This window comes from Arachis hypogaea, chromosome 16, assembly GCF_003086295.3.
Source record: "Arachis hypogaea cultivar Tifrunner chromosome 16, arahy.Tifrunner.gnm2.J5K5, whole genome shotgun sequence".
Classification (NCBI taxonomy): domain Eukaryota; kingdom Viridiplantae; phylum Streptophyta; class Magnoliopsida; order Fabales; family Fabaceae; genus Arachis; species Arachis hypogaea.
In genome coordinates this window covers 90,192,619-90,219,221 of record NC_092051.1, presented here as the reverse complement: position 1 = coordinate 90,219,221, position 26,603 = coordinate 90,192,619, and the positions used below count along the sequence as shown (strand labels likewise).

Sequence of the window (26,603 nt, the reverse complement as noted above, 5' to 3'; positions counted from 1 at the left end):
TCATCTGTCCCGGATAGAGCCAGTGGAAGGGACGTCCCTCCCCTTCCTTGAGATCTCTGAGACGTTCCCTGATGAGCATCTATTTGCCATTCAGGAAGCACCATGGTTTGCCGATATTGCAAACTATAAAGCTGCAAGGTTCATACCCAAGGAGTACAATAGAATACAAAAAAAGAAACTAATTACTGATGCAAAGTACTACTTGTGGGATGAGCCCTATCTCTTTAAGAGATGTGCAGACGGAATTATCCGTAGGTGTGTCCCCAGAGAGGAAGCACAGAGAATCCTATGGCATTGCCACGGATCTCAATATGGAGGCCATTTCGGAGGTGAGCGAACAGCCACCAAGGTCCTCTAATGTGGCTTCTATTGGCCCACACTCTATAAAGATTCCCGAGAGTTTGTACGTAATTGTGACAGTTGCCAAAGAGCTGGTAACCTGCCTCATGGTTACGCCATGCCTCAACAAGGGATCTTGGAAATAGAGTTGTTTGATGTATGGGGAATTGACTTCATGGGACCTTTCCCACCATCATACTCAAACACTTATATTCTGGTGGCAGTGGATTATGTATCAAAATGGGTTGAGGCTATTGCCACACCCAACAATGATACTAAAACGGTGCTGAAGTTCCTCCAGAAACATATTTTTAGCAGGTTTGGTGTCCCTAGAGTACTAATCAGTGATGGGGGCACTCACTTCTGCAATAAACAGCTTTACTCTGCCATGGTTCGGTATGGAATTCGCCACAAGGTGGCCACTCCATATCATCCACAAACCAACGGGCAAGCTGAAGTCTCTAACAGAGAATTAAAGAGAATCCTGGAACGGACAGTAAATACCCGTAGAAAGGATTGGGCAAGGAGCTTGGATGATGCTCTGTGGGCTTACAGAACAGCATTCAAGACCCCTATAGGGACCTCTCCATACCAACTCGTGTATGGTAAGGCATGCCACTTGCCCGTAGAACTGGAACATAAGGCCTACTGGGCAACCAGATTCCTAAACTTAGATGCCAAATTAGCAGGAGAAAAATGATTGCTCCAGCTAAATGAGCTAGAGGAATTCAGATTCACAGCTTTCGAAAATGCCAAGCTTTATAAAGAAAAATAAAAAAAATGGCATGACAGAAAGCTGTCATCTAGAATCTTTGAACCAGGACAGAAGGTCCTGTTGTTTAACTCTAGACTCAGGCTATTCCCCGGAAAACTGAAATCCCGGTGGAGGGGACCATACGTGATTACAAGTGTGTCACCATATGGTTACGTGGAGCTTCAAGATATTGATTCTGATAAGAAGTTCATTGTCAATGGACAAAGAATCAAGCATTATCTTGAAGGCAACATTGAGCAAGAATGCTCAAGGCTGAAGCTAGATTAAAAGCTCAGCAAGGTCTAGCTAAAGACAATAAAGAAGTGCTTTCTGGGAGGCAACCCAGCCATGGGGTATTAATCCTCTAAGCATTTTGCCCTATTTTTCTTTTTTATTTGTTTATATAAAGTTTACTGACACTAAGGTAAAGGATCAATTGCATAAATTTACAGGGTTACAGAAGGAATTTGCACACAAAACAGAGATTGGAAGCTCAATGGCAAGAAAACGCCAGTAAAGGGGCATTTTGGGCGTTCAGCGCCCAAAATGGGCATCCACTGGGCGCTGAACGCCAGTAATGGCAGCAATTGGGCGTTCAACGCCAGAAATGGCCACCCACTGGGCGTTGAACACCAGTAATGGCAGCAACTGGGCGCTGAACACCCAGGAGATCAGCATTTGGGCGCTGAACGCCCAAAACAGGCAGTGTTTGGGCGTTCAAACGCCAGGAGGACAGGGAGGAGCCAAATCCAGTATTCCCACACGTATTTCCATTTTAATTTCAAATTTTATGCTTCAATGCATGATTTTTACATGAACATATCAAGAACCATGGTTTCTAAAATCCCTAATTTCTAAAAATCCATCTTTCCAAATTCAATCCAACTCTTTTCAAAATCTTTTCTGAAAACAAATCTATCTTTTTCACTCAAAAATCTTTTCAACTAATCCATATCTTTTTCAAATATCCATATTATCTTTTTCAAAATTCAGAGTTATCTTTTTCAAAAATCTATCATATCTTTTCAAAATTAAACTCTATCTTCTATCTTATCTTTTTCAACTCAATCTTTTTATCTTATCTCTTCCTTTTTTTTTCGAAAAGCCACCCCCCCACCCCTTTAAAATTGGCTTCGGCCTCCCCCCTCCTCCATCAACAAGTGCACCTCGATCTCCTTCTATCCCTCTCCTTTCTTTTCTTTTGCTTGAGGGCAAGCAAACCTCTAAGTTTGGTGTGTTTTTCCGAGATCACTAAGATCATGGCTCCCAAAGGGGAACAATACACTCCAAGAGGCAAGAAAGAGAGCGTTCCAAAACCACTTTGGAATCAAGGGAAGTTCTTATCTAAAGAACATTCAGACCATTATCTTAAAGTAATGGGTCTGAGATCAGTGATCCCGGAAGTTAGATTCGATCTGAAAGAAGACGAATATCCAGAGATCCAGGAGCAAATTCGAATCAGGAACTGGGAAGTCCTAGCTAATCCTGAAACGAAAGTAGGAAGGAACATGGTCCAGGAGTTCTATGCTAATATGTGGCAGACTGACAAGCAAAGACTATCTGGAACTGCCTGCTACGAATTTCGGACCATGGTCAGGGGAAAAATTGTTCATACCACCCCTGACAAGATCAGAGAGATACTAAAGCTACCTCAGCTAAAGGATGATCCAGACTCCTTCAACAGGAGGATGATGAGAGCAGACATTGGCCTGGATAAGATTCTAGAGGACATCTGTATCCCTGGAGCCAGGTGGACCACCAACACAAAGGGCGTCCCAAATCAACTCAAGAGGGAGGATCTCAAACCAGTTGCCAGAGGATGGCTGGACTTCATTGGGCGTTCTCTGTTGCCCACCAGCAACCGTTCTGAAGTCACAGTTAAAAGAGCAGTGATGATTCATTGCATCATGATGGGAAAGGAAGTGGAGGTTCATCAGCTGATTTCAACAGAGCTCTATAATATTGCTAACAAAAATTCAAGAGAGGCCAGGTTGGCTTATCCAAGCGTGATTTCTCTGCTCTGCAAGGACGCTGGAGTCAAGATGGGAATAACTGAATATATCCTAATTGAAAAGTCAATCACCAAAGCATCAATGGAGAGACAACAAGCACAGGAGGATCATATCAAGAAGAGAGCACAGGAATTCCTCCCAGAGATTCCTCAAGCGGAATATTGGGAATATCTTGAGACGTCTGTCACCAAGATACAGGAAGCTATGGAGCAAATAATAAAACAACAGAAGGAACACAGTCAAATGCTGACCCATATGCTTAAAGAACAAGAGGAGCAGGGACGTGACTTAAGGGAACTGAAGTGCCAAAAGTCTTCTGTGATACCAAGCCTCCCAAGGATCAGAGGAACCCCCATACCCCCAGAATAAAGGTTGTTAATTTCCAATTTCTGCCTTAACTCTGTGACAGTGTCCTTATAAAAGTACCTTAGAAGTCATATAGTAGTAATTAGTATCTATTTTGATTTTATCTCCAATTAAGCTATAGTTTATTTTTCTCATCATCATTAAACATGAATAAAGTAGTAGATCTTTTGAATAAGAGGCAATAAAATTTTGAGTTTTAATAAGAGAAATTCTAATTAGCTAAATGTGGTGGCAATGCTTTCTATTTTCTGAATGAATGCTTGAACAGTGCATATGTCTTTTGAATTTGTTGTTTAAGACTGTTAAATATGTTGGCTCTTGAAAGAATGATGAACATGAGACATGTTATTGATAATCTGAAAAATCATAAAAATGATTCTTGAAGCAAGAAAAAGCAGCAAAGAAAAAAAAAAGCTTGCAAAAAAAAAAAAAAAAAAAAAGAGAGCAAGCAGAAAAAGCCAACAACCCTTAAAACCAAAAGGCAAGGGCAATTAAAAGGGATCCCAAGGCTTTGAGCATTAGTGGATAGGAGGGCCTAAAGGAATGAAATCCTGGTCTAAGCGGTTAAACCAAGCTGTCCCTAACCATGTGCTTGTGGCGTGAAGGTGTCAAGTGAAAACTTGAGACTGAGCGGTTAAAGTCAAGGTCCAAAGCAAAAAGAAGAGTGTGCTTAAGAACTCTGGACACCTCTAATTGGGGACTTTAGCAAAGCTGAGTCACAATCTGAAAAGGTTCACCCAATTAAGTGTCTGTGGCATTTATGTATCCGGTAGTAATACTGGAAAACAAAGTGCTTAGGGCCACGGCCAAGGCTCATAAAGAAGCTGTGTTCAAGAATCATCACACTGAACTAAGAGAATCAATAACATTATCTGAATTCTAAGTTCCTATAGATGCCAATCACTCTGAGCTTCAATGGATAAAGTGAGATGCCAAAACTGTTCAAAAGCAAAAAGCTACTAGTCCCGCTCATCTAAGTAGGATCTGAGCTTCATTCAAAAACTCTGAGATATTATTGCCTCTCAACCTATTAGTCTTCTATTTTATTTGTCTAGTTGCTTGAGGACAAGCAACAGTTTAAGTTTGGTGTTGTGATGAGCGGATATTTTATACGCTTTTTGGGGATAATTTCATATAGTTTAGAGTATGTTTTAGTTAGTTTTTAGTCTATTTCTAGTAGTTCTTAGGAAAAATTCATATTTCTGGACTTTATTATGAGTTGTGTTTTTTTCTGTAATTTCAGGTATTTTTCTGGCTGAAATTGAAGGAGCTGAGCAAAAATCTGATTCAGGCTGAAAAAGGACTGCTGATGCTATTGGATTCTGACCTCCCTGCACTCAAAGTGGATTTTCTGGAGCTACAAAACTCGGAATAGCATGCTTCCAATTGCGTTGGAAAGTAGACATCCAGGGCTTTCCAGCAATATATAATAGTCCATACTTTGCACAAGGATAGACGACGTAAACTGGCGTTCAACGCCAGTTCTCTGCCCAATTCTGGCGTCCAGCGCCAGAAAAGGATCAAAAACTGGAGTTGGACGCCCAAATTGGCGTTCAACTCCACAAATGACCTCTGCACGTGACTCACTTAAATCTCAGCCCCAGCACACACCAAGTGGGCCCCAGAAGTGGACCTCTGCATCATCCATCATAGTCCACTCATATTTTGTAACCCTAGGCTACTAGTTTAGTATTTAAACAACTTTTAGAGACTAATTTTGTATCTCATGACATTTCAGATCTAAACTTTGTATTCTCTGACGGCATGAGTCTCTAAACCCCATTGTTGGGGTGAGGAGCTCTGCTGTGTCTCGATGAATTAATGCAAGTATTTCTGTTTTCTATTCAAACACGCTTGTTCCTATCTAAGATGTTCATTCGCGCTTAACTGTGATGAAGGTGACGATCAGTGACATTCATCACCTTCCTCAACCCATGAACGTGTGCCTAACAACCACCTCCGTTCTATTTCCGATTGAATGAGTATCTCTGAGATCTCTTAATCAGAATCTCCGTGGTATAAGCTAGAACTGATGGCAGCATTCATGAGAATCCGGAAAGTCTAAACCTTGTCTGTGGTATTCCGAGGAGCATTCAAGGATTGAATGACTGTGACGAGCTTCAAACTCCTGAAGGATGGGCGTTAGTGACAGACGCAAAAGGATAGTAAATCCTATTCCAACCGGATCGAGAACCAACCGGTGATTAGCCGTGCTGTGACAGAGCGCGTGAGCGTAGTTTTCACTGGAAGGATGGAAGGTAGCCATTGACAACGGTGATCCACCAACACACAGCTTGCCATAGGAGGACGTGCGTGCGTGAATCAGAAGACAGAGGAAAGCAGAGATTCAGAAGACAAAGCATCTCCAAAACTCCAACATATTCTCCATTACTGCATAACAAGTAACCTTTAATTTATGCTCTCTCAATTATTCACAATTCAACTGATAAACATAATTGACTTCCTGACTAAGATTTACAAGATAACCATAGATTGCTTCAAACCAACAATCTCCATGGGATTTGACCCTTACTCACGTAAGGTATTACTTGGACGACCCAGTGCACTTGCTGGTTAGTGGTACGCGTTGTGAAAAGTGTGATTCACAATTCGTGCACCAACTTGCTGGTTAGTTGTATCGAAGTTGTGACAAATTATGAATGTGTAATCACGATTACGCGTACCAAGTTGCTCACGTGCCAGGAATAGTTTGAGCCTGGACATCACAATTTCGTGCACCATGCAGTAAAGTCACCAAGCATCTGATGAGATATTTTGGAGGAAAAATAAATTTCTCCCAAAATACCCAAAACTAACCGGCAAGTGCACCGGGTCGCATCAAGTAATAAAAACTTCACGGGAGTGAGGTCGATCCCACAGGGATTGAAGGATTGAGCAATTTTAGTTTAGTGGTTGATTTAGTCAAGCGAATCGAGTGTTGGTTGGGTGATTTGTGATTTGCAGAATGTAAATTGCATGAAAGTAAAGAGTGCAGGAAATTAAATTGCTGAATCTTAAGGAACAAGAAATTAAATGGCAGAAACTTAGAGTGCAAGAAATGTAAATTGCGGAATCTTAAAGTGCAAGGAATGTAAATTGCTTGAAATGTAAAGGGGATTGGGATGTGGATTTGTAGAAATTAAACAAGGAAAAATTAAATTGCATCAAACAGAAGAGGGAAAAGGGAATTGGGATTGAACCGGATATGAAGCAGAAAAGTAAATGAACATAGAAAGGAAAGAAACAGAATGTAAATTGGGGATTTGGATCTCAGGACCCAGAGACTAGAAAACCAAGTCTAGATCTCAATGCCTTCCTAGATCCAACAAGAACAATTGCAAGGAAATTGTAAATTGCAAAGAAAAGAGATGAAGAGCAATTAACCGGAAATGAAATTCAATTAACAGTAAAGAAACAGAGAGATCCAAGATTGAGATTGAAACATAATTTCTTCAATTCTCTAATCCAAGATCCAAGACAAGTGTAAATGAAAATGAAAGCAATGAAAGCAAAGAAATTAAAGTTCAAAAGCTCTCCGAAAACTATTATGAAAATTTTAAAAGGAAAGCTCCCCGAATAACTTGAATTCTATCCTATTTATACACTTTCTTCCAAAGATCTTCAAGCCTTGAGTTGGGCCTTTGCTCTTGGTGGAATTGGGTTGAAAGAGGCCTTGGTTGATTGCTCTTGAAGTTTGAAGAAGAACCAAAGTGAACCAATTGAACCGGGTTTGAGGTTAGCAAAAGTTGGACCAAAAGTTTGAGCCAAAGTTAGGGGTCTAACTTTGGCTCCAACTTTTCATAGCAGACAACACATTTTTCTGGTATGGACGTTGGTGCCAACGTTAGGGGTCTAACTTTGACCCTAACGTTGGCCTTGTCTAGTGCTAGTGGCGCCAACGTTAGCCTCCAAGTTAGGGGGTTAACGTTGGCGCAAACGTTGGCCCCTCTCCCTTATGTCTTTATGTGCCAACGTTGGCCTCCAAGTTAGGGGGCTAACGTTGGCGCAAACGTTGGATGGCCAGGGAGGAATTCATGTGCCAACGTTAGCCTCCAAGTTAGGGGGCTAACGTTGGCGCAAACGTGGGATGGCCAGGGAGGAAATTTCAAGTTCCAACGTTAGCCTCCAAGTTAGGGGGCTAACGTTGGGGCTAACTTCTTGCTTCCTAGTTCAATTTCACTTATTCCATTGTCCTCTCTTCACTCCTAGCCATTCCTCTTTGCTTCAAACTTTCTCCAAGCTTTCTTCACCTATCATTAATCAACCAAACTCATCAAAGCTATGCTCAAAATCATGAGATATTCATTCTTTCATAATATGCAACAAATATAGCATAAAACCTCATGAAATGGCATAAATTCATATATGGTTGGTTCAATCAAGGGAAACATGAAAATCTACTCAATTAGCTTGCTTGTAGCTCAAGAAAGTGCATAATTCTAATGAAAACAAAAGAAAAAGACTAGTTAAAATAGGCTAGGATGACTTGTCATCACAACACCAAACTTAAAGCTTGCTTGTCCCCAAGCAAGAAATGAATTATTGAGAAGAAAGAATGAAATGGAAGAGGAAGTTCATGCTAGCAGAGTATTATTGATAGTTCATGGGGTTTTGTGTGGATATGCAAATACTCACTTCTTATTGACTCCTAGGCCTAGAAAGTCTCCTTCAAGCTTCAAGTGACATACTGCTATGACCTCTCATTATTCCTTTATCCTTGGCTATTACTTTGTTCATAAGCTTTATTTGAGTGTCATGTGTAGCAAGTTCATTTTCTTTTCTTTATACTTGACACATTATTCACTATAGACACTTGGCTCACATTCCTTCTTAAAACATTGATGCCCAGCACCTCTTTGGGCTACTAAATGCCTTGTAGTTAGGTTGCTCTTGATAGTGGACTTTCAGCTGATGATCCCGGGTTAGTTAACCCAAGTCACCAAGTGTTGAGGCACTCCTAAGAGCTTACTAATCCAAGCAGATCCTAGTACAAAGACATCACAGGCATATATTTTAAAGTTCAAGCTATTGGTGTCCAGCTTTGTTTCTTTTTGTTTTTCTTTTGTTTTGCCACTTTTTGGCTATCTTTTTCTTCTTTCCTTCTTTTTGTTTTTCTTTCTAACCAAGGAATTTAATTCAATTGAGATTCCTAGACAGTAGGCCACTTCTTTACTTAGAAGGAGATATCCTAGCTCTTTATTCACTAAAAGTGAGCTATTATACAATCACACATATACCACCACTTACTTTTATTTCACTTCTAACTAACAGAGACTATCTTGCTTCACATTCAAACTGTTCTTTTATTGAATTTAAAGATGCAGGGGACAACACATGCTTCTTGTCAAGTGAAAATAAACACACAAGCACACACATAAACTAGCCTACTTATTTTAAAAGAAACAAACATGATGCAAAGACTTTTAAGAAGAACTACTTAGAAATGCAAAGACAACTTAGAACAGATAGAATGCATGCTTTTTCTTTGTAGTGATGAACAAGGAGCAAGTCCACCTTTCATTTGTCATGCCTTTTCTTTCTCCTTTCATACACTTGGCTGCTAGTGTTCCCACCATCCTTGTTTGGTGCCTGTTGATCTTGCCAAAAGCCAGCCTTATTCATAGCCTCATCCACTCTATCTTCGAGTCTCATAGCTCTGCTCACTTCTACCTCACTTTTCATTTTGAAGAATTCATCAAAAGTTGGGAATGCCGGATCCATGTTATGCAAATGTTCTCCAATATAGTTCAGTTTGATTTGGCTATTGATGTTGTAATCGGCTTGTACTTCATACCTTGCTTCTTGGAGTGTTGTGAACTCCTTGAAAGCCTTCAAACTTTCAGCTTGCATTTGTTCCAACTTCCCAAAAGATTCATGAGATTGAAAGGCATGTTCTTCTTGCATCGCAAGAAATCTTGACTCGAATTCATTTTGTTTGTTTATTATTCTTAGCTCTCTTTCTTCTTGTGCTTGTTGGTTTTTCATGTACAGAGAATGGTATTCCTCTTGCCTCTCTTGGATTCTCGTGTACTGTTGAGACAATCTCCCTATTGCTTCTTGCATTTGAGTCATATCCATATTGCCATGTGGGAAAAAGTGTGGCTGCTCCTCCTCCTCTTGTGGCTCTTCTTCTATGTGTGGCTCATCTTCTTCCATTGGCTCTTCTCTTTCCCTTCCTCCATGTGGTCTTCGGCCTTGATGTGCTTCAAGGGGCATCATCATTCGTTCAATGGTTATGGGCATGCCTTGGCTTAACCACATTGGATTCTCCTCTTCCAATGGAACTTTAGCCTTTGCACACAACCTCCAAATGGTGCTCGGATAGTACAACCAAGATCCGGCCGAATTCTTTTCAGCTATCTTTTGAATGTCTCTTGCAAGGATTTCATGAACTCTTATCTCTCCACCTACCATGATACAATGCAGCATTAAGGCTCTCTCCCTGTTAACTTCTGAGGTGTTCACTGTCCCCAGAATTGACCTTTTCATCAACTCATACCATCCTTTTGCTTCCGGAGTGAGGTTGCATCTCTTCAGGAACTTGTATCTGTTCTTATTATCTCCTTCCCATTCTGAGTTCTCAAAACAAATGTCTCTTGCAATCTCCTCATAATCCTGCTCCTCATTCAATCTTTGTTGGTATCCCGGTTCATCAAAGCGGATTGATTTTAGTTTCAAGACTTTCTTGATTGCATCCGGGCTAAAGTCTACTTCCACCCCACGCACATAGCTCTTGTACGTTGGGGGTTCACGCATGTCAATCCTTGGGACATTTGCATAGAACTCTCTTATGATATTGGTATTAATTCGGGTGGCTGGTGATGTAAGTTCCTCCCATCTCCTCTTCCGGATTTTGTTCTTTATTTCTTGACATCCATCCTCCGGCAACATGAATGGAATTTCAGGATAGATTCTTTTCTCGTTCATCCATTGAATTTGCATTTGATGAGACCAAGACTTGAACCTCCGTTGGTCATATTCATGTGTTTCTTCCTCCACTATTGGATCTTTTCCTTTTCGTCGTTTGGTTCTTGAGGAGGATGCCATGATCACTTGGTTGGTTGAGAGGGAATGTGAAGAATGTTGGAGAGTTTGATGTGTGTTTGGAGGAAAAGAGATTAGGTCCGGACTTGCTATGACAAGAAGTTATGAAGAGAAGTTTAAGTGGTTGGAGTTTAAAGTAGAAGAAAGGTTGCACAAGGCTTGTTATGTTGAGGAGTGATTCGGTCATGTGCATGGCTTGAAGGTGGTATGCTTTTAAATGAGCAATGAAGGGCTAGGATGCAATTAGACACTATGGAGATCAAAGGTATGCATGTAAGGATGAATGAAGACAAAATTTGCTCCTTCCCTTGCCTTTGCCGTGATCATTCTCAAGGAGTGGCAGATTTCTTCCTTGAAGCATGTGATAGGATTTTGTCCTTATGCTATGCTTTCCTTTGTCTTGTCTTTTTCATTGAAGATTCTTTGACCTCCTAGTCATCACAACAAGACAACATACATTAGTCTTATCCAACCGTAGCAATATTGTTCTTTTTAATAAAAATATGTGAACCATCAATTCTTATCTCATGTGAACCGTGACACTCTCTTTGGAGGACACCAAACTTAGTGTTTGGTAATGTATAACGAAAATGAGTTTCTTCCTCCAATTGGTGAAGTTCAAATGTTAAATGTTCATAAGAATTGTTTTCATCATACTTTCTTTTTCTTTTTTTTTCAATGAAGGATTAATTGTATCCTTGAATCGGTGCATCAAGGTTTGATGAACACCAAACTTGTTTCTTGTCAAAGGGTACATCACAATTAATGCCTTCATTATCGAATAAAAAAAAATTTTTTATTTATAAGGTTTTGGAAAATAACAAATGTATGATTATTGATGCATGAGTTTCAAGTTTTCATGAAGCTATGTGGACACCAAACTTAGTGTTCGGCCATATGCTCTATCAAAACATTTTAAGCATGTGAAACAAAATCCTTTGTAATATTGGTTAAGTGTGCTTGAAGATACACCGAACTTAGTATATGTTTCAAAATAATGCATGCAATAAATGGACATGCTCATGAAAAGAGAAAAGAATTCATGCATCAAGTGATCATAATTTATTGAATGTAAAATGACATGAATCTTAAAGCATGGGTTGCCTCCCATGGAGCGCTCTTTTATTGTCACTAGCTTGACATTGAGGCTTTCTTTTATGGTGGTTGGTGCTTGTAGGGCCTCAATTTGTCTCCCCTGACCGTGATCCTCTTCTTTGTTCTCTGGTGTTCAATTTCAGCATGCTCTAATGATAGTATGTTGCTGACAGTGTAGTAATCCTCGGTTTGTTGATTTGCCCCCAGCTGTTGATATATCAGTTGCACTGTCACCTTTAGAAAGCCCCTCTGTTGGAATCTTTCTATTCTTCTAGCCCCTTTTTGCTTTGTTTCTACGCTTCATCTTTCCTTTTGTTGATCTTTCTTTTCTGGCTGTAGGCTTTCCTTGGGGACCTCTCTTCTCTGTGGCCAGTACTCTAATATCCTCTTGGGTTTTTTCATCAGTCTGCACAATCCTTAGCATTGGGATGTTGCTGTGACTTTCCTGGTCATTTTTCATATAGTCTTTCTTTTCCTTGCTAATTTGTGCCTCTGGTAAAACTTTCAGAGTAACACTCTGGTCATGCATCCTGAGAGTTAATTCCCCTTCCTCTACGTCTATGATAGCTCTAGCAGTGGCCAAGAATGGCCTTCCCAGTATAACAGAGTCACCATCATCATTGTTTGATTCTAGAACCACAAAATCAGCAGGGTATATAAAACTGTCCACCTTGACCAAAAGATTTTCAATTACACCCCTGGGGTATACCATTGACTTGTCTACCAGCTCCAGAGACATTTGTACTGGTTTGACCTCCTCTATATGCAGCTTTTTCACCAAGGAGGATGATATTAAGTTAATACTTGCTCCGAGATCACACATTGCTTTAGTTATTGTCAATTTCCCAATGGTGCAAGGCAACAGGAAGCTTCCTGGGTCCTCAAGCTTGGGAGGAAGCCCCTTTTGAATCAAGGCCCTGCATTCCTCAGCAATCATTATGGTTTCTTTCTCATCCCAGCTTCTTTTCTTGTTGATAAGATCCTTCAGAAACTTGGAATATAGAGGCATTTGTTCAAGTGCTTCAGCCAAGGGAATATTGATTTCCAGCTTCTTAAAAGTCTCAAGGAATTTGTGAAAATGCTGGTCTTTAACCTCTTTGTTGAACCTCTGAGGGTAAGGCAGTGGAGGTGTGATGCTTTTTCCTATTTGCTGCTGCCCCTGAGCTACTTCCTTTGAGCTATGTGGCTGGTTGTCCTTCTCTTTGAGTTTCTCAGTGCCTTTGTTTGGCATCACAACTTGCTTATTAGCCTCATCTGCCTTTGTTTGCTTCTCATCCTCCGTTGGTTCTTTGATGTTCTCTGCTTGCTTCTTTGTAGTGTCATTGTTGCTTATCAATGTTCTCCCACTCCTCAATTGTATTGCCTTGCATTCCTCCTTGGGATTTGGAATTGTGTCACTGGGCAGTGAGTTTGAAGGTCTCTCAACAGATACTTGCTTGGAGAGTTGCCCCATCTGTCTCTCTAGGCTCTTCATAGAGGCTTCCTGATTCTTGGCTACCATTTCTTGGTGTTTCAACATTTTGTCTATCATGGCCTCCAAGTGAGTGATTCTTTGGGCTTCAGGTGATATTTGAGGTGGGTTATGAGATGTGGGTGGTGGATGGTAGGCATTTTGGTTGGTGGATTGGTTATTAGATTGGTATTGGTTGAGGTTGGGGTAGTTGTTTTGAGGTTTTCTGTAGGGGTTTTGGTTAGTCTGCTGCTGGTTGTGATTTTGGTTGCTTCTTGGGTTGTGCTGGTTTGAGTTCCTCTGCCATGGTTGTTGGTTTTGGGTATGGTTATCTCCCCATCTGAGGTTTGGGTGGTTTTTCCAGGATGGATTGTATGTATCACCATACACTTCATTTGGTCCTTGGTTGTGCATATACTGAACTTGCTCTTGTTGTTGTTCTTCTGGAGTTTCTTCACTCTGTCCCCATGTGGTTGATGGTTGGCTAGTGTTGACTGCTGCAACTTGGAGACTATCAATCCTCTTGGCCATTTGCTCAAATTATTGCTGAATTTGCTGCTGCATCATCTTGTTTTGAGCCAGGATTGAATCCACTCCTTCTAGCTCCATTACTCCTCTCCTTTGTGATGGTTGGCGGCCTCTTTGATGAGCAAAGAAATATTGGTTGTTGGACACCATATCAATGAGTTCTTGAGCCTCTTCTGCAGTTTTCATGAGTTGCAAGGAACCTCCAGCTGAATGATCCAAAGCTTCCTGAGATTTCAGTGTTAAGCCTTCATAGAAGTTTTGAAGCTTCTCCCACTCATTAAACATGGCAGGGGGACATTTCCTGATCAGAGCCTTGTACCTCTCCCATGCCTCATAGATAGGTTCGGCCTCCATTTGTGTAAATGTTTGTACCTCAGCCTTTAACCTTATAATCCTCTGAGGTGGATAAAATTTGGCAAAGAATTTAGTTACCAAATCATCCCAGTTGTTAATGCTGTCCCTTGGAAACGATTCCAACCATTGAGTGGCCTTGTCCCTGAGAGAAAATGGGAACAGCATCAGCTTGTAGCTGTCAGGGGGCACTCCATTAGTTTTGACAGTGTTGCATATCCTCAGGAAAGTGGATAAATGTTGGTGTGGGTCCTCAAGTGGTCCTCCACCAAAAGAGCAATTGTTCTGAACTAAAGTGATGAGTTGTGGCTTGAGTTCAAAGTTGTTAGCATTGACATTTGGAGCCAAGATGCTACTCCCACAATGTCTAGGATTTGCAAAGGTATAGGAAGCCAAAACTCTCCTCTGGGGTGGGTTGCCATTGTTGTTGTCTTCCCCACCTGGTGGATTGGTTAAATGTTCCTCCATCTCTTGGAATTCTTCGTCTGATTCCTCTTCTCCAACAATATTTTTCCCTCTTTCAGCTCTTCTTAACCTCCTAAGAGTTCTTTCGTCTTGTTCATGAAAATTGAGTATGGTTCTTCTTGTACCTGACATACAAGCAGAACATGAGAAATGCACAAAACTAGTGACACTTCAATTTACTGCCAGATTGAAGTGTTAGTTAGTTTAAGCAAAAAATCAAACAGTTAGTGGGTTAATCAAAATTAAAGAAAAAGTGCTTGATCTAGATCACCACCTCACTTAATCATTGTCAATCTAATCAATCCCCGGTAACGGCGCCAAAAACTTGATGAGATATTTTGGAGGAAAAATAAATTTCTCCCAAAATACCCAAAACTAACCAGCAAGTGCACCGGGTCGCATCAAGTAATAAAAACTTCACGGGAGTGAGGTCGATCCCACAGGGATTGAAGGATTGAGCAATTTTAGTTTAGTGGTTGATTTAGTCAAGCGAATCGAGTGTTGGTTGGGTGATTTGTGATTTGCAGAATGTAAATTGCATGAAAGTAAAGAGTGCAGGAAATTAAATTGCTGAATCTTAAGGAACAAGAAATTAAATGGCAGAAACTTAGAGTGCAAGAAATGTAAATTGCGGAATCTTAAAGTGCAAGGAATGTAAATTGCTTGAAATGTAAAGGGGATTGGGATGTGGATTTGTAGAAATTAAACAAGGAAAAATTAAATTGCATCAAACAGAAGAGGGAAAAGGGAATTGGGATTGAACCGGATATGAAGCAGAAAAGTAAATGAACATAGAAAGGAAAGAAACAGAATGTAAATTGGGGATTTGGATCTCAGGACCCAGAGACTAGAAAACCAAGTCTAGATCTCAATGCCTTCCTAGATCCAACAAGAACAATTGCAAGGAAATTGTAAATTGCAAAGAAAAGAGATGAAGAGCAATTAACCGGAAATGAAATTCAATTAACAGTAAAGAAACAGAGAGATCCAAGATTGAGATTGAAACATAATTTCTTCAATTCTCTAATCCAAGATCCAAGACAAGTGTAAATGAAAATGAAAGCAATGAAAGCAAAGAAATTAAAGTTCAAAAGCTCTCCGAAAACTATTATGAAAATTTTAAAAGGAAAGCTCCCCGAATAACTTGAATTCTATCCTATTTATACACTTTCTTCCAAAGATCTTCAAGCCTTGAGTTGGGCCTTTGCTCTTGGTGGAATTGGGTTGAAAGAGGCCTTGGTTGATTGCTCTTGAAGTTTGAAGAAGAACCAAAGTGAACCAATTGAACCGGGTTTGAGGTTAGGAAAAGTTGGACCAAAAGTTTGAGCCAAAGTTAGGGGTCTAACTTTGGCTCTAACTTTTCATAGCAGACAACACATTTTTCTGGTATGGACGTTGGTGCCAACGTTAGGGGTCTAACTTTGACCCTAACGTTGGCCTTGTCTAGTGCTAGTGGTGCCAACGTTAGCCTCCAAGTTAGGGGGCTAACGTTGGCGCAAACGTTGGCCCCTCTCCCTTATGTCTTTATGTGCCAACGTTAGCCTCCACGTTAGGGGGCTAACGTTGGCGCAAACGTTGGATGGCCAGGGAGGAATTCATGTGCCAACGTTAGCCTCCAAGTTAGGGGGCTAACGTTGGCGCAAACGTGGGATGGCCAGGGAGGAAATTTCAAGTTCCAACGTTAGCCTCCAAGTTAGGGGGCTAACGTTGGGGCTAACTTCTTGCTTCCTGGTTCAATTTCACTTATTCCATTGTCCTCTCTTCACTCCTAGCCATTCCTCTTTGCTTCAACCTTTCTCCAAGCTTTCTTCACCTATCATTAATCAACCAAACTCATCAAAGCTATGCTCAAAATCATGAGATATTCATTCTTTCATAATATGCAACAAATATAGCATAAAACCTCATGAAATGGCATAAATTCATATATGGTTGGTTCAATCAAGGGAAACATGAAAATCTACTCAATTAGCTTGCTTGTAGCTCAAGAAAGTGCATAATTCTAATGAAAACAAAAGAAAAAGACTAGTTAAAATAGGCTAGGATGACTTGTCATCAGCATCCTCCTTGCATTATTATTATTTTCGGCTGCCATCTCCTCTTCCTGTTCGAAAATTTCTGAAAGGTTATCTCTGGATTGTTGTAATTTAGCTTCTCTTAATTTCCTCTTCAGAGTCCTTTCAGGTTCTGGATCTGTTTCAACAAGAATGTTCTTGTCCTTGCTCCTGCTCATATGAAAAAGGGAGAACAGAAAAATAATAATAATAGGGGTCCTTTTTACCACAGTATAGAGGTCCCAGTGTGAGTAGAGGAAAAGAAGAAGAAGAAATTCGAACACAGATGGAAGAGGGGGTTCGAATTTGGGTGAGATGAAGTGTTAGTAGATGAATAAATAAATAGAAGGAGATGAGAGAGAGGGAGAATTTTCGAAAATTATTTTTGAAAAAGAGTTAGTGATTTTTGAAAACAGTTTTTGAAAAAGGTTAGTAATTTTTGAAAATTAATTTTGAAAAGGGTTAATAGTTTTTTTTTTTCGAAAATTCAAATAAGAAAATAAAATAATTAGTTTAATTAAAAAGAAATTTTGAAAAAGAGGGAGATATTTTCGAAAATTAGAGAGAGAGAGTTAGTTAGGTAGTTTTGAAAAAGGTAAGAAATAAACAAAAAGTTAGTTAGTTAGTTGAAACAAATTTTGAAAAGATAAGAAGTTAGAAAAGATATTTTAAAAATCAAATTTTTGAAAAAGATAAGATAAGAAGATTTTTTTGAAAAGATATGATTGAAATTAGTTTTGAAAAAGATTTAATTTTTAAAAATCACAATTAATGACTTGATTCACAAGAAATCACAAGATATGATTCTAGAACTTAAAGTTTGAATCATTCTTAACAAGCAAGTAACAAACTTGAAATTTTTGAATCAAAACATTAATTGTTATTGTTATTTTCGAAAATTTGATATAAAATTAAGAAAAAGATTTTTTTGAAAAATATTTTTAGAATTTTCGAAAATAACTAAGAAATTTGAAAAAGATTTGATTTTTGAAAAAGATGAGATTTTTAAATTGAAAATTTGATTTGACTCATAAAAATAACTAGATTTTTAAAAGTTTTTAAAAAAGTCAAATCTAATTTTCGAATTTATGAGAGAGAAAAAGGGAAAGATATTTTTTTTTATTTTTAAATTTTTTAATGAAGAGAGGGAAAAACAAGAAAAATGATGCAATGCATGAGAATTTTAGATCAAAACATGTGATGCATGCAAGAATGCTATGAATGTCAAGATGAACACCGAGAACAATATGAAGATCATCATGAACACCAAGAACATATTTTTGAAAAATTTTTAATGCAAAGAAAACATGCAAGACACCAAACTTAGAATTCTTTAATGCTTAGACACTAAGAATTCAAGAATGCATATGAAAAACAAGAAAAGACACAGAACATGCGAATGCAAAGATCAAACAAGAAGACTTATCAAGAACAACTTGAAGATCATGAAGAACACTATGAATGCATGAATTTTTCGAAAAAAAAAATGTAAGATGCACATGCAATTGACACCAAACTTATAACATGACTCAAGACTCAAACAAGAAACAGAAAAATATTTTTGATTTTCATGATTTTCTAATTTTTTTGGATTTTTTCGAAAATTAATTGAAAAAGGAAAATAAGGATTCCAAAATTTTTTAATATGAATTCCAGGAATCTTGCATTTTTAGTCTAAAGCTTCAGTCCAGGAATTAAACATGGCTCACTAGCCAGCCAAGCTTTCAATGAAAGCTCCGGTCCAAAACAATAGACATGGCCAATGGCCAGCCAAGCTTCAGCAAACATAGATACCTCTCATGTATACAACAGCTGATATTTCATCCAACTTCATATACTTATGCGTGGAAGCCTCAGTCCAAAAGAATTTAGACATGGCTTTACAGCCAGCCAGGCTTCACATGCTTCATGAAACACTAGAATTCATTCTTAAAAATTTTGAAGCCATAGAATAATTTATTTTTGAAAACATTATTTTTATTATTATTTTTTTTTTTCGAAAACAAAAGAAAAATTTTTGAAAGATTTTTGAAAAATTTTTGAAAATAAAAAAAAAGAAAATTACCTAATCTGAGCAACAGGATGAACCGTCAGTTGTCCAAACTCGAACAATCCCCGGCAACGGCGCCAAAAACTTGGTGCTGTTGTCGGATCAAACTTGGCACTGATGTTACCGGACCAAAAGCTTGCCGAAAACTCAAACAATCCCCGGCAACGGTGCCAAAAACTTGGTGCGCAGAAGTTGTGATTACACTTTAATTATGTAAAATTCATCGCTCTTTCTTTCCCTGGTAATGGCGCCAAAAACATGATGCCAATACCATGGTTCACAACTTCGCACAACTAACCGGCAAGTGCACTGGGTCGTCCAAGTAATACCTTACGTGAGTAAGGGTCGAATCCCACGGAGATTGTTGGTATGAAGCAAGCTATGGTCACCTTGTAAATCTCAGTCAGGCGGATATCAAATGGTTATGGAGTTTTCGAAAATACTATGATAAAATAGGGACAGAAATACTTATGTAAATCATTGGTGAGAATTTCAGATAAGCGAATAGAGATGCTTTTGTTCCTCTGAACCTCTGCTTTCCTGCTGTCTTCATCCAATCAGTCTTACTCTTTTCCATGGCTGGCTTTATGTGATACATCACCATTGTCAATGGCTACTTTCGGTCTTCTCTCGGGAAAATGATCCAAATGCCCTGTCACGGCACGGCTAATCGTCTGGAGGCATCACCCTTGTCAAAGGTTTCATCTTATCCTCTCAGTGAAAATGGTCAACGCACCCTGTCACGGCACGGCTATTCATCTGTCGGTTCTCAATCATGCTGGAATAGGATTTACTATCCTTTTGCGTCTGTCACTAACGCCCAGCAATCGCGAGTTTGGAGCTCGTCAAAGTCATTCAATCATTGAATCCTACTCGGAATACCACAGACAAGGTTTAGACCTTCGGGATTCTCTTGAATGCCGCCATCATTCTAGCTTACACCACGAAGATTCCGACTAAGAGAACTAAGAGATACTCATTCCGTCGAAGGTAGAACAGAAGTGGTTGTCAGGCATGCGTTCATAGGGAATGATGATGATTGTCACGTTCATCACATTCAGGTTGAAGTGCGAATGAATATCTTAGAAGCGAAATAAGATGAGTTGAATAGAAAACAGTAGTACTTTGCATTAATCTTTGAGGAATAGCAGAGCTCCACACCTTAATCTATGGAGTGTAGAAACTCTACCGTTAAAAATACATAAGTGAAAGGTCCAAGCATGGCCGAATGGCCAGCCCCCAAAACGAGATCACAGGATCAAAATACAATCCAGGATGTCCGATACAATAGTGAAATGTCCTATTTATAATAAACTAGCTACTAGGGTTTACAAAAGTAAGTAATTGATGCATAAATCCACTTCCGGGGCCCACTTGGTGTGTGCTTGGGCTGAGTTTTGAGTGTTGCACGTGTAGAGGTCCTTCTTGGAGTTGAATGCCAGCTTTTGTGCCAGTTTGGGCGTTCAACTCTGGTTTTGGATCCTTTTCTGGCGCTGGACGCCAGAATTGGGCAAAAAGCTGGCGTTGAACGCCAGTTTGCGTCGTCTAAACTTGGCCAAAGTATGGACTATTATATATTTATGGAAAGCCCTGGATGTCTACTTTCCAACGCAATTGGAAGCGCGCCATTTTGAGTTCTGTAGCTCCAGAAAATCCACTTTGAGTGCAGGGAGGTCACAATCCAACAACATCAGCAGTCCTTCTTCAACCTCTGAATCTGATTTTTGCTCAAGTCCCTCAATTTCAGCCAGAAAATACCTGAAATCACAGAAAAACACACAAACTCATAGTAAAGTCCAGAAATATGAATTTAACATAAAAACTAATGAAAACATCCCTAAAAGTAACTAGATCCTACTAAAAACATACTAAAAACAATGTCAAAAAGCGTATAAATTATCCGCTCATCAATGAACTAAATGATAAATATTATGGTACATTGCTTTGAAATGGGTTTGTGCTGAATTTCAGGTAAAAAGAGCAACAAAAAGGGAAGAAAACAACAAATAAGGCTGGGCATATAGAGTTGGGCTTGCCACTTGGAACAAACGCCATGAAAGTGTGTAGGCGTGGCACGCCAAGAGCCAGATGTGGCACGCCAGTTGTATTTTCCAGAAAGGATTCTCAAAGCTTTAACATGGGCGTGGCACGCCAGGAGCCAGCATGGCACGCCAGGAGCCAGGCGTGGCATGCCAATTGTATTTTCCAGAAAGGATTCTCAAAGCTTTAACTTGGGTATGGCATGCCAGGAGCCAGGCGTGGCATGCCAGGAGCCAAGCGTGGCACGCTAGTTGTGTTTTCCAAAAAGGGTTCTCAAAGCTTTAACATGGGCATGGCACACCAGGAACCAGGCGTGGCACGCCAGTTACATTTTCTAGAGAGCAAAGTTGAAGGTCACAAAGGGGGCGTGGCATGCCAGGCTAGGTGTGGCACGCCAACACCATCATAACCATGGGCGTGCCACTTGAACTTGAGGGTGTGGCATGCCAGAAGGGGACAACACTTGGGCGTGCCACTTGGTATCGAAGGCGTGGCACGCCAACCCTAACCCAACACTTGGGCGTGCCACTTGAGGACCTAGGCGTGGCACGCCAAGCTTGAGGGAGACACACCAACATGGGCGTGCCACTTGAACATCAAGGCGTGGCACGCCAGTGCAAGTTTCCAGAGGAGGAGGTGAAGGACCAAACACTTGGGCGTGCCACGTGGTATCGAAGGCGTGGCACGCTGATGAGCAGATAATTTATACCCTTTTGGCATTGTTTTTACATAGTTTTTCGTATGTTTTAGTTACTTTTTATTATATTTTTATTAGTTTTTATTCAAAAATTACATTTTTGGACTTTACTATGAGTTTGTATATTTTTCTGCGATTTCAGGTATTTTTTGGCTGAAATTGAGGGACCTGAGCAAAAATTTGATTCAGAGGCTGAAAAAGGACTGTAGATGCTGTTGGATTCTGACCCTGCTGTACTCAAAATAGATTTTCTGACGTTACAGAAGCCCAATTGGCGAGCTCTCAATTGATTTGGAAAGTAGACATCCTGGGCTTTTTAGAAATATATAATAGTCTATACTTTGCTTGAGATTTGATGGCCCAAACTGGCGTCCAAAGCCAGCCTAAAACTTTATAGTGTAAAACGCCCAAACTGGCACCAGAATTCGAGTTAAACGCCCAAACTGGCACCAAAGCTGGCGTTTAACTCCAAGAGCAGCCTATGCACGTGAAAGCTTCAATACTCAGCCCAAAAACACACCAAGTGGGCCCCAGAAGTGGATTTCTACACTATCTGCACTTAGTTACTCATTTTTTGTAACCCTAGGTTACTAGTTTAGTATAAAAACTACTTTTAGAGATTTATTTGAAAACTTTGGATCTTTGGATATCTAATACACGCACCGATTCCGTGAGATTAGTATCTTCATGGTATAGGCTAGAACAATTGGCAGCATTCCTGGGATCCCGAAAGTCTAAACTTTGTCGGTGGTATTCCGAGTAGGATCTGGGAAGGGATCAATGTTGGGCGCAGTGACAGTGTGCAAAAGGATCAATGGATCCTATTCCGACACTAGCAGGAACCGACAGATGATTAGCCATGCGGTAGCTGTACCTGGTATTTTTCATCCGAGACGAGAAATCCGACAGTTGATTAGCCGTGCAGAAACCGTAGAGGACCATTTTCACTGAGAGGATCCTACAGTTGCCATGGAAGGGAGCGCGATGATTGGAAGAAGGCAATAGGAAAGCAGAGATTCAGAAGCAACAAAGCATCTCCAGACGCTTATCTGAAATTCCCACCAATGAATTACATAAGTATCTCTATCTTATTTTCTATTTTATTTATCTTTTAATTATCAAAACCTCATAACCATTTGAATCTGCCTGACTGAGATTTACAAGGATGACCATAACTTGCTTCAAGCCGACAATCTCCGTGGGATCGAACCTTACTCACGTAAGGTTTATTACTTGGACGACCCAGTGCACTTGCTTGTTAGTTGTGCGGAGATGTGAAAAGTGTGAATCACGATTTCCGTGCACCAAGTTTTTGGCGCCGTTGCTGGGGATTGCTCGAGTTTGGACAACTGACGGTTCATCTTGTTGCTTAGATTAGGTAATTTTATTTTATGTTTATGCTTTTTATTTTTATTTTCAAAAAAAAATATACAAAAAAAATTTATTATAATTTTCAAAAAATTCCAAAAAAATTTGTTCTTCAAAGTTTTTAAGAACGAATTCTAGAGTTTCATGAGATATGTTGAATCCTGGCTGGCTGTTAAGCCATGTCTAATCTTTTGGACTGAGGCTTCCACTTCTCATTGACATGCTTGTATGTTTTATGCTAAATCTTGGCTAGCTATTTGTCCATGTCTAATCTTTTGGACCGAAGCTTTCACTTAAAGCTTGGCTGGCCATTTGGCCATGTCTAATCTTTTGGACTGGAGCTTTAGACTAACATTGCATAATTTCTGGAATTCTTATTAAAAATTTTGTATCCCTTTATTTCTTTTCCAAAATAATTTTCAAAAAAAAAACAAAAAAATTTAATAAAACCAAAAATTGTGTTTCTTGTTTGAGTCTAGAGTCAAATTTTAAGTTTGGTGTCAATTGCATCTTTTAATTTTTCTAAAATGTTTCGAAAATTCATGCATTATGTTCTTCATGATCTTCAAGTTGTTCTTGATGATTTTCTTTGTTTGATCTTTAAATTTTCTTGTTTTGTGTCTTTTCGTGTTTTTCATATGGATTTTTTAATTTATAGTGTCTAAAGATAAAAAATTTTTAAGTTTGGTGTCTTGCATGTGTTTCTTTTCTTCAAAATTTTTAAAAATATGTTCTTGATGTTCATCATGATCTTCAAGGTGTTATTGGTGTTCATCTTGACATTCAAAGTGTTCTTGCATGCATTTTTTGTTTTAATCTTAAATTTTTATGTTTTGTTTCATTTTTGTGTTTTTCTCTCTCCTCATTAAAAATTAAAAAAAAAAATAAAAAAAATATCTTTCCATTATTCACTCATAAATTTCGAAATTTTGAGTTGATTTAGTCATAAAGTTTTAAATTTTAGTTGTTTCTTGTTAGTCATGTCAAAATTTCAATTTAGAAATTTTATCTTTTCAAATCTTTTTCAAAAAAATCAAATCTTTTTCATTTTTCTTCTTAACATTTTCGAAAATTTTAAAAATTGATTTTCAAAATTTTTTCTTATTTTTGTTTCATATTTTTGAATTTATTGCTAGCATTTAATGTTTCGAGTAAAAATTTTTAAGTTGTTACTTGCCTATTAAGAAAGGATCAACCTTTAAATTCTAGAATCATATCTTTTAGTTTCTTGTTAGTCAAGTAATCAACTTTAATTTCAAAAATAAAATCTTTTTAATTTCCTTTTCAAAATGAATTTTAATTATATCTTTTTCAAAATTTAATTTCAAAATCCTTTTCTAACGTCCTATCTTTTCAAAATTGATTTTCAAATCTTTTTCAATTAACTACTTGACTTTTTGTTTGTTTTAGCATTTCTTATCTTTTTCAAAACCACCTAACTACTTTTCTCACTCTAATTTTCGAAAGCCACTAACAACTTTTTCAAAATTCCTTTTAATTAACTAATTGTTTTAAATTTTAATTTAATTTTATTCTATTTCTCTTCTTAAATTCGAATTCTAACTTCTAATTAAAATAAAAACAAAAATATTTTTCTTTTCTTTTTATTAAAAATTTGAATACACACTCTCTCTCATCTCTTTCTATTTATTTTATTTATTTACTAACATTCTTCTTAAAAATTTGAACCCTCTCCCTATCTCTGTGTTCGACTTCTTCTTCTCCCTTCTTCATTCTATTCTTCTACTCACATAAAGGAATCTCTATACTGTGACATAGAGGATTCCTTTTCTTTTCTATTCTCTTCTTTTTCATATGAGCAGAAACAGGGATAAAGACATTCTTGTTGAAACTGATCCTGAACCTGAAAGGACTCTAAAGAGGAAGATAAGAGAAGCTAAAGCACAACACTCTGGATAGGACTTAACAGAAATTTTTGAAAAAGAAGAAGACATGGCAGCCAAAAATAACAACAATGGTGGAGATGCAGGGAAGGTACTTGGTGACTTTACTGCACTAACTTCTGACTTCTATGGAAGAAGCATCTCAATTCCTGCAATTGGAGCAAACAACTTTGAGCTTAAGCCTCAATTAGTTTCTCTAATGCAGCAGAATTGTAATTTTCACGGACTTTCATTGGAAGATCCTCATCAGTTCTTAGCTGAATTCTTGCAAATCTGTGACACTGTTAAGACCAATGGGGTTAATTCCGAAGTCTACAGACTTATGCTTTTCCCCTTTGCTGTAAGAGACAGAGCTAGGACATGGTTGGACTTACAACCTAAAGAAAGCCTGAACTCTTGGGAAAAGTTGGTCAATGCCTTGTTGGCCAAATTCTTTCCACCTCAAAAGTTGAGCAAGCTTAGAGTGAAAGTCCAAACCTTCAGACAGAAGGAAGGTGAATCCCTCTATGAAGCTTGGGAAAGATACAAGCAATTTATCAGAAGGTGTCCTTCTGACATGCTTTCAGAATGGAGCATCTTATGTATATTCTATGATGGTCTATCTGAATTGTCCAAGATGTCATTGGATTACTCTGCTGGAGGATCTCTTCATCTGAAGAAGACACCTGCAGAAGCCCAGGAACTCATTGAGATGGTTGCAAATAACCAGTTCATGTACACTTCTGAAAGAAATCCTGTGAATAATGGGATGACTCAGAAGAAAGGAGTTCTTGAGGTTGATACTCTGAATGCCATATTGGCTCAGAACAAAATATTGACTCAGCAAGTCAATATGATTTCTCAAAGTTTGACTGAAATGCAAGCTGCATCAGGCAGTACTAAAGAAGCCTCCCCTGAAGGAGAAGCTTATGACCCTGAGAATACTGCAATGGAAGAGGTGAATTACATGGGAGAATCCTATGGAAACACCTATAATCCTTCATGGAGGAATCATCCAAATTTCTCATGGAAGGATCAACAGAAGACTAATCAAGGCTTCAATAATAATAATGGTGGGAGAAATAGGTTTGGCAATAGCAAACCTTTTCCATCATCTTCTGAGCAACAGACAGAGAATTCTAAGCAGAGCCACTCTGACTTAGAAACCATAGTCTCTGATCTATCTAAGACCACTCTCAGTTTCATGACTGAAACAAGGTCCTCCATTAGAAATTGGGAGGCACAAGTGGGTCAACTGAGTAAAAGAGTTACTGAGATCCCTCCTAGTACTCTCCCAAGCAATACAGAAGAGAATCCAAAGCGAGAGTGCAAGGCCATCAATATACCCAACATGGCCGAACCTAGGGAGGAAGAAAAGGCAGTGATTTCCAGTGAGGAAGACCTCAATGGACATCCACTGGCCACTAAGGAGTTCCCCATTGAGGAACCAGAGGAATCTGAGGCTCATATAGAGACCATAGAGATTCCACTGAACTTACTGTTGCCATTCATGAGCTCTGATGAATATTCTTCATCTGAAGAAGATGAAGATATTATTGAAGAGCAAGTTGCTCAATATTTAGGAGAAATCATGAAGCTAAATGCTAAGTTGTTTGGTAATGAGACTTGGGAGGATGAACCTCCATTGCTCATTAATGAACTGAATACCTTGGTCGAACAAAAATTACCTCAGAAGAAACCGGATCCTGGAAAATTCTTAATACCCTGTATCATAGGCACCATGACCTTTAAGAAGGCTCTGTGTGACCTTGGGTCAAGTATAAGCGTCATGCCACTCTCTGTAATGGAGAAACTAGGGATCTTTGAGGTACAAGCTGCTAAAATCTCACTAGAGATGGCAGACAATTCAAGGAAAAAAGCTTATGGACTTGTAGAGGAAGTCTTAGTGAAGGTTGAAGGCTTTTACATCCCTACTGACTTCATAATCCTAGACACTGGGAGGGATGAAGATGAATCCATTATCCTTGGAAGACCCTTCCTAGCCACAGAAAGAGCTGTGATTGATGTGGACAGAGGAGAGTTAGTCCTTCAATTGAATAAGAACTACCTTGTGTTTAAGGGTCAAGGATCTTCTTCTATAACTGAT

At 39.0% G+C, this 26,603-nt stretch overlaps 1 non-coding gene across 1 annotated transcript; it reads right to left on the bottom strand.

Annotated features, from left to right (window-relative positions):
* Positions 1–24,971: 24,971 nt before the first annotated feature.
* On the bottom strand, positions 24,972–25,079 carry LOC112761365 (small nucleolar RNA R71). Its single transcript, XR_003181763.1, has one exon. It is a non-coding gene; the product is annotated as a small nucleolar RNA R71 (small nucleolar RNA).
* Between the last annotated feature and the right edge of the window lie 1,524 nt (positions 25,080–26,603).